This window comes from Notamacropus eugenii, chromosome 7, assembly GCF_028372415.1.
Source record: "Notamacropus eugenii isolate mMacEug1 chromosome 7, mMacEug1.pri_v2, whole genome shotgun sequence".
Taxonomy (NCBI): domain Eukaryota; kingdom Metazoa; phylum Chordata; class Mammalia; order Diprotodontia; family Macropodidae; genus Notamacropus; species Notamacropus eugenii.
This window is the reverse complement of record NC_092878.1, coordinates 144,167,786-144,176,251: the sequence shown is the minus strand read 5'-3', so window position 1 is coordinate 144,176,251 and position 8,466 is coordinate 144,167,786. Positions and strand designations below refer to the sequence as shown.

The following is an 8,466-nucleotide window of genomic DNA, read 5'->3' as shown; positions in this document are numbered from 1 at the left end:
AGGAAAGAAAAAGTTGGGAAAGAAAATATACTAGAGGAGTATTGGGAACACAGGAGGACTTTACTATTTCTCATAATTACAGATGAATGAGGAGATTATAAAAACGTGGAGGAAGCAATGAAGGAAAAAAATCTCATGAATGCTCTTGTTTCTAATTAGACAAAAGAGGGTTGACCACACAGACATATAAAGAGTTTGGTATAGAAATGGATGAAACTTAACATGTATAGGGCTGGGGGTAGGAAAAAGATAGCAGGGGGCAGTAGGTTTAGGAAAGGAATAGTCACCAATAAAACAAAACAACTTCTGGAGTTTGATCATAAAGGGAGAATTAAAAAGAGAAAAGAATAAGAGAACTAGAAATCCAGCCTGGACAAGGTGGAGAGGGGAGTGACTGTGGATAAGCTACATACCTCAGTTCATTATTAGGGATTATCTAATTTCTTCTTTTCTCTCCTTCACAATTTTCTTCATGGCATAAAAGGAACATAAGGAAAAGAAGAATAATGTAAGAAGTCAGAATAGTGTAAAATACACAATTAAAAATCATTTCAGTAAATTTGAATGGGACAAACTCTTCCATAAAATTAAATAGGGTAGCAGAACAGATTAGAAAGCAAAATAGAGAACGCTGACAAAAATACTTTTGAAATAGAAAACTTATATAGCGTAAAACAGGGTCATAAAATGGGAGCCTATCCTAGTCCAGTCCAACAATTCAGACTTAAGGTCAGAATTCAATGAGACAGTCATGGCCCATAAAAATGAAATGAAAAATAATTTTATTTAAGTTTTAAGAGAATGCAAATTGGACAAAACATTATTATAATAATAGCATTTTATATAATAAAGTAAGTACTTAAGAAATAATATTTTATTTATACCCTCCAGACACCCTGGGTGGTAGGTGGTATTATTATCCCAATGTTATATGATGAAAGTGAAGCAGACAGAGGTTAACTGAATTTTCCAAGGTCACACTGCTAATGAGTGACTCTACCCACTGCGCCACCTGGCTGCCACCCACCCCCATCACCATGTTTTCACTGGCAACTAGAGAGTCTGGGTCAGAAACTTCCCTCAGAACAGTGAGAATTCTAAAACTGTCAGCATAACTTTCTCATAAAACCCTCTCAAGAGGTGGGTAGCATCCTTCATCATGAATAGTGGCTGGTCATTATGTTGATGAGAGTTCTCAGGTTTTTGGAAACTGATTGTCTTTGCAACGTTTTTATTGTATAAATTTTATTGTATAAATTATCTTCCTGGTTCTAATTTGGCATTAGCTCTTAAGAGTTTTTCCAAGTTTCTTTGAGACTGTGCCTTTTATAGTTTCTTATAGAACAACAATATTCCATTACTTTCATAAGTTGATATGATTTTTCATTTGAAAAATGAGAAAATTTGTGATTAGTATTAAATGAGATCATGTACATAAAATGCTTTTTAAATTTTATATTCCTATATAAATGACAGCTGTTACTGTTACCTCTTCAATTGACTTTTGGGATACATAAGCAAAATCAAGTAACTTTTTGGTAATTAACTAGTCCTCCAATGAATCTTCTTAACCTCTCATATTCTTATACTTGAGATCTGAAAAAAAGAGACCAGTTTAACTCTTTTGACTAAGCATTGTGTCAATTTAGTTCAGAGCTAGCTTTTAAACTTATTTTTGGACTATGTTAGCCAGTTCTCTGTTTCCCCAAACCTTATTTCCCTTACCTCCCACATTAAATGGATCAAGCTGAGTTAACTTTGTCATTAGGAAGAGAAATGGATTATTCTACTCCTATTGCTGACATAAATTTCATTTGAGGCCTCTGGTAAATCATTTAACTTCTCTTTGTCTCACTTTCTCTACAGAATGAGATGGTTATTCTAGATAATCTTAAAAATAGCTCAGACATTCTCTGATGAATTGCCTACAGCTTTCTCATGGACCTATGCCTTCAACTCACCATCACCTATTGCCAGCTAAGCTTATTCTTTGCCCCTGCTTTTGCCTCCTGGAAAGACTTCACCAAACTACTTCTGGTCTTTTTATTAATTATCTATAAATATATATGTATATATGTGTGTAATTAACAACTTCTCCAAAAACACCTAACCATTAATAATAAAATTTTATAATCACCATAAAACTGTCCAGGCCATGGAAGATGGTGCAATAACTCACCCCTAATTGCTTTTATCCTCCTGCCCACAAACTCAGTAGGTAGAGAAATGAATTCCAATCCTGTAATTCATGCCTAACCATGTTTTACTGTTTAATTTACTCATAGTACTTAAACCAAAATAGTCTCCAGTACTCAAACATTACACAAACTCACAAAGCAACATGTGATGGTGAGTCAATGTGCATTTATTAAGCACCTATGTGCTGGGTACTGTGCTAACATCTGGGGAAACAAAAAATGGAAAAAGACAGTCCCTGATCTTAAGGAGGTCATAATCTAATAATATGTACAAACAATATACATATTGGATAAGTTGGAAATATTCAATAGAGGGAAGTCTGTAGCATTAAAGACATGTGAACATTTATACCTTGGAAATTGTCAAATATTACAAATCAAAGCTTGATTTAATATATTATTGATTATCTACATTTAAGAAAGTGATTGACAATAGGTTGATAATGCAGATTAAACTTATAATTATACTAACTTTTTTCAGAGAATTGGCTGCTAAGTATTTAGTAGCACACCACTTATTTAAGGGGAAAAGAGAGAATGTTCTTGTAGAAAGTGGGACTTTAGCTGGGATGTTAAGGACCCTAAGGGATACAGGAGACAGAGATGAGAAAAGGGCCCTAGGCATGGGGAACCCCAGTCTGGAGGTAGAAAGTCTTGTGCAAAGAGGCCAGTGTCACTGGATCAAAATATGGTAGTATGTGTGTGCATGTGTGGGGAGGTGTAGAATATAAGAAGACTGAAAAGGAGTAAGGGATAGGTTATGATAATTTTTGAAATCAAACAGGATTTTATGTTTGCTCAGAAAGGTCCATAGGTATCACTGGAGTTTATTGAATAGGAGGGTAACAAAGGACGGACGTACTGAAGTGGAGTGAGACTTGAAGAGGGTAAACCAACAAGCAGGCTATTTCAATAATCCAGATATGAAGTGATGAGGGCCTGTACCAGGGTGGTGGAAGTATCAGAGGAGAGAAAAGAATGTACTGGAGAAATGTTACAAAGAAAATTGGCAGGCCTTGGCAACAGATTGGAAATAGAGAGTTGTAATGTTAATGAGATTTACGTTAATGGGAGGTAAAGATCTTCCTTGCCTATTAATAGGCCTCACATGGAGCCCATTTGGGGAGTAGCTTGTTTAAAGGGAAAGGGCAGGCCTATGGGGAGGTTTGTTTGAAGGCTTTCGCACCTTTGGTAATTAAGCACTGAAGCATGTGAGTTGTGATGCCTTCTGGTTCCCTATATATTCTGAGGTTAGCATTTTGCTTTGGAGGCTCACTCATGAGAAGAATGTTCATGTGCTATGGCCAAATGAGACTCTGGATGCCTGTTAAGGAACCCCCTGGCTTTGAAAACCTAGATGTTGGTGCTTCTCTCTCTGGTAACTAAGTATGTATGAAATGATCAGACAGTTGAATCTGTCTGTTGATCTGTGATGTATGTATTGCTTATGGTGAGATAGTTAGAAGCCCTGTCTGTCTTTATTTTTCTGCTTGTCTTTTCTCTGTTGGTGAATGTATTAAAGTACATTGTTGACCCCCTTTTATGCTATTTTCCTTAGAAAAGTAGATAAAAAACCTGTTCTAGCAAGCCATCCTGGGTGTGCCAGTGTGGTTGCTGTGACAGGAGTAAGAAACAGGAGTAGAGGATGATATCTTGGTTACAAGTTACAAGTTACAAGCCTGGGGGACTAGGAGGATGGTGTTGTCTCCATCAATGATAGAAAAGTTAGGAAAAGAGGAGGATTGTGGTAGAAAGATAGTAAATTTTGGATATGTAGAGTTCAAGATGTCTATGCCATTATCTGGCTTGAGATATCCAGTAGGTAGCTGGATATGTGACTGTGGATGTCAACTGAGAGCTTATAGATGGACAAATAGATCTGCAAATCATCAGCATAAAGATCATCATTGAATCTATTGGAGCTAATGATATTACTATATGAAATAGGAATGGGGAGAGGACCTAGGACAGAGCCCTGGGGGACACCAACCATTGAGAGATCTGATAAAGATCTAACCAAAAAGACTGAGGAGTTACATCCACAGACATAAGAGGTAAACCACAACAGAGTAAAATCATGAAAACTTAGGGATAAAAGAATATTTAGAAGAAGAGGGTGATTGACAGCGTCAAAGAGAAGTCAAGAAAGATTGAGAAAAGGACGTTAGGTTTGACAATTAAGAGATCATTAGTGGCTTTGGGGAAAGTATTTTCACTTGGTTGATGATGTCAGAAGCCAGACTACAGAAAACAATGATGAGAACCAGAAGAAAACTATGGGGGCATCAACTTTAGAGGGACCAAAATGGTTCATTCTTATTACCTGTTCTTTCTTATTGGACACTCACTAGCTGTGTGAGCTTGGACAAGTCACTTAACCCCAATTGCCTCATCCTGGGTCATCTCCAGTCATCCTAATGAATATCTGGTCACTGGATTCAGATGGCTCTGGAGGAGAAGTGAGGCTGGTGACCTGCACAACCCTCTCTCATTCAAAACAAAGTCAAGTGCAAGTCATGTCATCATTTCTTTGATGGCATGGTCTTCTTTGGCAACGAAGGATGAACACACACACAGGATGCATGTAAGCATGTGTGTTTGTTTGGAGGCCAGCTTATTGTTCCCTGTTCCAATAGGGTGTTATAATCCAATATTTTACCGTAAGACTGAGAAGTATGTGAATGGGAGATTGGAGAAAGGGAAAAATTATTTCGAAGGTAAAGAAGCAAGAGTAAAAAGGTTATTTTTAATATATCTTAATAGAATTAATTTGCAAATGACTTAAAATCAATTTCTATTTCTCATATAGTATAGTTTGAAAAATCATTTCTCTCTTAAGTCAACAAACATTTATTAAATACCTACTATGGGCTAGGCACTGTGCCAAGTGCATTATAACCTTAATTATAGGATGATCTGGATTATTCTCTTGTGGAGTGGACAATGCATTATCAATGGACACATCATTTCTCAAGCAGATTTTTTTACATGCTTATTTATTTTATTCTGAACTTAAGAAAACAAATATTTCTCATAACAGTAGAATAGAAAAACAGATAATTGAATGTGAAATTTCAAATCAATTAGTACAACTTACTATTTCTTTTAAATATATAATAAAGTTATCATTTAACTATTTTTTCCAATTTTTTTCTCCCCTTCCTCCCCCCCACTCTAGAAATAAAGGATTGAAATTGTCATCTTTTGTGTCTCCCATAATACTCAGCACAAGGCTAGATATATGGTATGTGATTAATAAAAGTATAATGCAAGAAAGAATTTAAGTGTTTAAGAGTTGATTCTGGAAAAGCTTACTGCCAAAATACGTATTCAGCATGCCCATGCACAAGCACACAGACTCACACAAATCACTGCTACTATAAGAACTGGCAAAGTTGTGCTTCTAGAGAGTAACTAAGATGATTTGTGCCTCTCAGATATACATATTAAGAACATTTCCAAACTCAGGAAGCCAGTCCTGTCTACTTTCCCTCCCTAGCCAAGACTTCAGGTCTTTCCTTTCTTTCTGGACAGCCACAACCTGATTTGATTACATCTCCTCTCTTTCTTCTTCTACCCCATGTTTTCCTCCTCAAATGTGCTTTAGCAATTTGTCTGTCTTATTTTCTGCCTATCCTATTTTATCTTATATCATAATTATTTCTATATTTGTCTTGTCTTTAGCAACTGGGCCAGGACTTTGTTAATTTCATGTTCATATTCCTATTGCATAATAAGGGATTTTCAAATAATAGGTTCCCAATAATGTTATTAAACAAATGAATAAATCAATGTATTTTTATTTCACTCTCTTCTGGAATACCTAGTGCCTGCTTATCTACTATGTCCTGAATGATAGACAAATGCCCCATCTGCTGTGTGAGACTAGAAACATCAGCCAACTCTTTAACTTGCTTTTTACCTCCTTTCTATAGATAGGACTTCTTACTAGAGATATCTAGTGAGCTAAGATCCATAACTACCAAATACCTGTCACAACAAAAGAAGTAAATAAATTTCTATATGATTAGGTGACCAACCCCCTTAGCAAATAATGAACAAGCAGAGAGGGCATCTGTTGACATGATGTCTTGATGGACTTTGTCTCACAATTTCTATGACCCTGCTTCTGTCTCTTTGTGTACATCAGCTCATTTGGCCTAATTAACCTTCATTTGCTTTGCTCAACAGAAACCATCCCCCTGAAACAGATGTTGCTTGCAGATTCTCAGAAAAGCTTTCAATGTGATATATGAATAGGAGCATCAGTCCTGAACCATGCCAGGAAATCAGCTTAACTTGATCTCCACTGGTTCCCAAAGTTGGTGAGTTGGCAAGGGCTTTGTATGTGCTATGACAAAGGAAACCTATTGCCGAGCTTATCCTAATTTTTAAATACCTGATTTTAAAATACACATTCAATTAATTTTAATTCTTCGATTCAGTCAGCATTTATTAAATGATTATTTGATGCCAGACATTATACCAGGCACCTGAAATGTGAAGGCAAAAATGGGGCAGTACCAGCCTTCAAGGAGGTTATATCTCATTTGAGCGAAATGACAGGTCCATAGGTAAGTATGGAGTAATTTTTTTGGAGGTATACGATGTTAATAACCGGGAGTTGGGAAAATTAGCAGATGTTTCTTGTAGGATATGGCACTGAACTGAGCCTCGAAGAAGTCCCAGGATTCCAAGAAGTAAAGTTGAACAGGAATACATTTTTAAGTGCAAAACAGTCTGTGCAAAACCATAGACATGTGGGAGATGGAATGTTACTTACAGAGAAATAGGAAATAGGCTAGTTTGGATGGAATGCTGATTCTGAGCAGGAGTCATGTGAAATTAACCTTAAAATATAGGTTGGAGCAAAAAAATTCCAAATAAAGGTGTTTGTATTTTACCTTAGAAACAGTACAAAGACACTAGAATTTCTTGAGCAGGGGTGTAGCATGGTCAGAACTGTACTTTAGGAATATCACTTTGAGGAATTGACTGAACTGGTAAAATGAATTCAGGGAGAAAAACTAAAAGACTTTTGGCCAGGTGAGAAGTGATGAAAGCCTTTCCTGGGATGGTTAGGAATGTGAGTGAAGAGTAGACAAATGTGAGAGATATTGTGGAGGTAAAACCAACAAGATATAAAAACTGATTGATTAAATTTGAGGGATTGTGGAGTGTGAAGCATATAAGATGACTCTGAAATTGTGAGTCTGGGTGACCAGAAGAATTGTGGAATCCAGCACAGAAGCAGGAAAATTCAGAAAAAGGGCACATTTAGAGACAAAGATAATGAGTTTCTTTTTGTAACATGTTGAGTTAGAGATATCTATCCACAAGGATATGTTTAACATGTATATGTGCTAAAAATGAGGGCTAGATTTGGGAGACAACTAATTGAACATGATCATGGAACCCATGGGAAAATATAAAAAGAGAAAGGCTAGAACAGAGACTTGGACTTGAGAATTTCATTACATTGGAGTGCATTATACAATTTTACTTCCCAGGAAAAGAATCAATCAATAAACATTTGGTAAGCCCCTACTATGTAAAAGGCACTGTGCTAAGCAATGGTAATACAAAAAGAAATAAAAGACATTCCCTGTATGCAAAGAGCTTACAACCCGATGAGCAATACAGCATATATACAAAGCAAGCTATATAGAGGATAAATATGACATAACTAATAGAGGAAAGGCACTAGAAATAAGGAAAGCTTCCTGCAGAAGGTGGGATTTTATTTGGGACTGAAAGGTCAGTAATTGGAATGGAGGAGAGAGAATATTCCAGGCATGGGGAGTAGTCAGAGAAAATGCCTGGAGCAGAGAGATAGGGCATCTTGTTTGTGCAACAGCCAGAAGATCAATACCACTGGATCAAAGAGTATGTGTCCAGGAGTAAGGTGTAAAAAGACTGGAAAAGTAGGAGAAGAAAGAAGATAATAGTCAGATCAGTCCATTTCAAAAAAGATGAAATCCCAATGACAATCATATTTGAGGGACCATGTATAAAGGATAAGACATAGATCCAGGAAAGGAAAATAAGAGGTGTGATTAGACAGATAGAAGAAAACAGTCATCAAAACCCAGGAATGTGAAAGTAGCCAGGTGGAGGGCATGGCCAATTCCAGATGCTGCAGAAAAATCAAGAAAGGTGAGACCTGAGATAAAAGCTTAACTATGACATGTTTGTTCATACCATTTTAGTTGATTGGTTGAATTACAAGACAGACTGAGGACTTGAGAAGAGAATGAGAGATGAAACA

At 36.5% G+C, this 8,466-nt stretch overlaps 1 long non-coding RNA gene across 2 annotated transcripts; it reads left to right on the top strand.

Moving 5' to 3' along the window:
* Positions 1-1,066: 1,066 nt before the first annotated feature.
* On the top strand, positions 1,067-6,630 carry LOC140513323 (uncharacterized). 2 transcript variants are annotated; one of them, XR_011970140.1, is made up of 4 exons: positions 1,091-1,140; positions 1,867-2,037; positions 5,377-5,442; positions 6,390-6,630. It is a non-coding gene; the product is annotated as an uncharacterized lncRNA (long non-coding RNA). The 2 variants fall into 2 exon arrangements; XR_011970139.1 differs by lacking the exon at positions 1,867-2,037 and having other exon boundaries at positions 1,067-1,140.
* Positions 6,631-8,466: the final 1,836 nt, after the last annotated feature.